The 4854-nt window shown below is 42.8% G+C and overlaps 1 pseudogene; it reads left to right on the top strand.

The window, feature by feature from the left end:
• Positions 1-225: 225 nt before the first annotated feature.
• LOC112062691 (high affinity cAMP-specific and IBMX-insensitive 3',5'-cyclic phosphodiesterase 8A-like) lies at positions 226-1836 on the top strand (annotated as a pseudogene).
• The last annotated feature ends 3018 nt before the right edge of the window (positions 1837-4854 follow it).

Below are 4854 nucleotides of genomic sequence, written 5' to 3'. Positions count from 1 at the left end.
GTGTATGTGTCTTTACTCACTGACTCAGCTGTAGAGGAAGAACTGACATTTGTGAGTGGTGATGTGTGAGCCAGACTTAAGACACCAACATTTTGTGTCCCAGTGACTGGGATGTGGAATTAGGCACACATTATGGCTGCATGTGCTGAGTCCTGAAATCTGTTTTCAGTGTAACGAGTGACAATCAGGAAGAACTAAGGTCCAGAGGAGGGAGAGATGGGGTGACTCACCCTGGCTTCTCTATATGTCTCTCAACAACAAATGTGAAGATGATACCTGTCATTGGACAGGGAGGAAAAATTAGACACTATGTGTCCATTGTCAGTGTGTGCAATGGCAACAATAAGGGTGAGAAAATAGCTAAATGTGTTCAGTCTGACACTTATACAGATAATCAGTCAGGCAAACATAACGACAGGAGAAAAAGCTCACTAGATGTCAGAACTGCTGCCTCTTGAACAAGCAAAGTTTCCAGCCAGAGACGACGCTCCTCCATGGCCCGGATACATTGCATGTAGATCGAGGTGCCCATCACCAAGGCAGAAATCGATATCATCAGTGCTGCCCAGAAAAGCAGTCCCATGCCTGTGACAGAAGCCTTAGATTGTGTGCTGGAAATTCTAAGAACCACTGAATTATATTCACCACAATTCGATGCTAAGGACGATGAACCTCATGCCACTGACCTTGTTGGGGGCTTAATGTCTGATGTTTTGCAAAGACCATCCAGGAATGAGTATGTTCTTTCAACAAAAAACTTTCAACTCGGGTCATGGAAAATGAGGAATCCTGGGACTTTGATATTTTTGAACTGGAGGCTGCCACTGATAAAAGGCCTTTGATTTATCTTGGTCTCAAAAGATTTGCTCGCTTTGGAGTCTGTGAAGTCTTAAAATGCTCTGAGACAACGCTGAGATCATGGCTGCAAATTATCGAAGCCAATTATCATGCTTCTAACCCCTACCACAATTCTACACATTCTGCCGATGTGCTTCTTCACGCCACTGCCTATTTTCTCTGCAAAGAGAGGATAAAGCAAACTTTAGATCCACTTGATGAGGTCGCTGCCCTCATTGCAGCCACTGTCCATGACCTGGACCACCCCAGGAGAACCAACTCCTTCCTGTGCAATGCTGGGAGTGAGCTGGCCATTCTGTATAATGACACTGCTGTGCCCGAGAGCCACCACTCGGCCTTGGCCTTCCAGCTGACCACTCCTGATGATAAATGCAACATCTTCAAAAACATGGAGACGGATGGCTACTGGACACTGCGCCAAAGTATTATCGACATGGTCTTAGCCACAGAAATGACAAAGCACTTTGAGCACGTCAACAAATTTCTCAATAGCATCAATAAGCCCTTGGCAGCATTACAGGAAGATGTGGAAACTGATAAAAATCAAGAAGCCATAATCACTATGCTCAGAACTCCAGACAACCGCACTCTGATCAAACGAATGCTGACTAAGTGTGCTGATGTGTCCAATCCCTGCCCACCCCTGGAGCAGTGCACTGAGTGGGCCGCACGTATCTCAGAAGAATGTTTTTCTCAGACTGATGAAGAGAAGTGACAGGACTTGCCTGTGGTGATGCCAGTTTTTGACAGAAATACCTGCAGCATCCCCAAATCTCTTTCACTGACTATTTCATCACAGACAAGTTTGCTGCTTGGGACGCCTTTGTAGACCTGCCTGAGTTAATGCAGCATCTTGACAACAATTTTAAATACTGGAAGGGACTGGACGAAATGAAGCTGCGGAGCCTCCGCCCACCTCCTGAATAGTGGGCGACACTGACTGGGGCCCTGACGCTGTGTCCCTCCAGTCACTTGGGATTCCTGAGGGCAGTCAGAGTTCCTCGCTCCTTTCGTCCCCCGGTCTGCAGAGCCTGGAAGAGCACACACGGACGTCGGCAACCTTCTGTAGCCACCATCTGATGCCACTGCCATAAAGTGAGACTTGGTCCACACAAGGTACCTGCGCCTGCTGCGGGGGCTCTTCAGAAAGTCACGTGAGAACCACGGTTTGCATTCGCGTCCATTAAAACTTGAGCTCGGGACTGCCCCCGCAAAGGATGGAGATGGATTTCCTGCCAGTGACAGAAAGTGTCTTGTTACAATGTCTCTCAGTTATGTTCAGCACTTAAGAACAGATAATGGCAATCTGATCTTTTCTCACATCAAAGAAGGTGCAATCACTCACTTTGGAACACTACTGAAAGTGACTTCTCCTTTAAAATTGAACAGAAAATGAAGACAAAGAAATTTTGAAGTTGATTATTAATATCAATTATTAAAATGTTTTATTTTATTAGAAGTTCAATATTTTCTATGAATTTAAAAATACTGCAAAGCCAAAGCCAACTTTAAGTGCCAGGACCAAATTTACATGATTCATATTCATTAAATATGCATTACTTCCTGTACAGACCTATTTTCATAATGCAAATTTAAAATAGAAAATGACACATTTTTACTACAAAAAACAAAAAAACAGAAAACCACACTGAAGGCTAGATAATCCCTGATATGTGATAAGGAACCACACTTTATGACTGTACTGTTCGAAAATGTTGAAATGTCTTTTGGGGCATCTTTTTATTCAACTGAGACTTAGGCCAGTCATCTTCATACATTCCCACTACACCCAGAGACGATGGATTTGGCATCCAGGTTCCTGTGTCTGGAGAAACAAAGGAAGAGTTCATACCTGCTCTGTAATAATTGAAAATTTAAGTTGACCTCAAATGTACCATGCTGCTTAAAATAGCAGAAAAGAACCTCTTTCATCACTGGCTTGGCTCTGAGCTAACCCATTAAAATATCAAATCACAAGAGTTATAATTGTGCCCAGTTCTGGCTGACCCTAGAGTTCTGCTGGGCCTCCACTAGGTTTCATAATGGCAAAATTCCTGAGTCTGTGCAGCCTGTCTTCCAGTTGGAGGGGAGAACGAAACCCATGTTCATTATCTGGTAGGTTCGCCAGTAATACATGCTATGGAGGTTAAGCAGTATATGGTGAGGTGAGATTGTGGGCAGAGAAAAGCAAGGCTTTCAACTTAAACGGTAGACAGGATAAGTCTTACTGGGAAGGTGGAATTTGAACAGCCTAGAGGGAGGCAGATGAGTCAGACATCTGAGGGAAAAGCATTCCAGATCATGGGAATAACCTGTGCAAGGACCAGAGGAAGGATGCCAGTGTCCTCAGGGAAGAATCAGTAAATAATGTGGCTGGAATAGAGTCAGAAAGTAGGAGGGAGGGAAGGAGGAAAGGGGGACAGAGAAGATGTGTGTGGAATTCCCTGCATCACCATTTATTGATTGACTGATCACAAACAGTTAATTCAACCTTCAAGTGTTTCAGTGAACTCCGTGCTTTTCCTGTGGCCTATTGACCTCTCAAGAGTTTTGGAAGGATAAAATAATGTAGGGAAGTGACTTAAAAGCCATTGTTACTGTTCTATACATAAGGATAGATGGATAGACAGGTAGATATAGATAGATACATAGATAGATAGAGACATGATAGATAGAGAGATAGAGAGAGAGATAGAGAGAGAGAGAGCGAAAGAGAGCAAGATAGATAGGCAGATACATAGATAGAGCGATAGACAGAGAGATAGACAGAGAGATAGACAGATAGATAGATAGATAGATAGATAGATAGATAGATAGATAGATAGATAGATCATAGAGTTAAGGACTGAATTTCTGTGCCCACCCGCCCACCAAATTCTTATGTTGCAATCCTATCTCCTTATGTATGATGGAATTAGAAGGTGGGGCGTTTAGGAGGTAATTAGGTTTAGAAGAGGTCATGAGGGTGAAGCTGCCATGATGTGATTAGCTCTTATAAGAAGAGGAAGACACACCAGAGTTTTCCCTCTCCACCATGTGAAGAGACAGCAAGAACGTGGCCCTCTACAAGCCAAAAAAGGAGGACTCACCAGGAACTGGATTTGCCTTGATCTTGGACTTCCCAAACTCTAGAACTGTGTGAAAACGTCTGTTGTTTAAGCCACTCAGTCTATGATATTTTGTTATAGCAGCCTAAGCAGACTGATAAAGATAGGTAAACAGGGAGATAATGATTGATAGATGACAAATAGATACACATATATACATTCATACTTACTTCAATGACAGATGGAGATACTACACATGTATGTATGCTTAATGAATTCCTTAGAAAGCTTTCACTTGGCAGTTCAAATGGGAGATCCCCTTTTTAAAGGGAGCATAAAAGTGCTTACTTTTATGAAGTACACACGTGGAAAAATATAACTCAGACTAAAAATGCATAGCACTGAGCCTAGTGCAACATTTATGAGATTAGACCTGTAAAAACAAAGAACACCATCACAGAGAGGCTTCCAGACTCCTCCAGGCACCCAGGCGCCTGATTCATTTACTCTAAGTTGTTTGTTACGGTTCCAGAGGATCAAAACTCCTGCTCCCAAACCTTTTTTGTTTTTTTTTTTAGATTCCATATATGTGTGTTAGCATATGGTATTTGCTTTTCTCTTTCTGACTTACTTCACTCTGTATGACAGACTCTCTAGGTCCATCCACCTCACTACAAATAACTCAATTTCATTTCTTTTTATGGTTGAGTAATATTCCATTGTATATATGTGCCACACCTTCTTTATCCATTCATCTGTCGATGGACACTTAGATTGCTTCTATGTCCTGGCTATTATAAATAGAGCTGCAATGAACACTGTGGTACATGACTCCTTTTGAATTATGGTTTTCTCAGGGTATATGCCCAGTAGTGGGATTGCTGGGGCAGGACAGGAATAAAGACACAGATGTAGAGAATGGACTTGAGGACACGGGGAGGGGGAAGGG

This window comes from Physeter macrocephalus, chromosome 12, assembly GCF_002837175.3.
Source record: "Physeter macrocephalus isolate SW-GA chromosome 12, ASM283717v5, whole genome shotgun sequence".
NCBI lineage: Eukaryota > Metazoa > Chordata > Mammalia > Artiodactyla > Physeteridae > Physeter > Physeter macrocephalus.
Note: the sequence above shows the minus strand (reverse complement) of the source record. Positions and strands in the feature narration are given on the sequence as shown.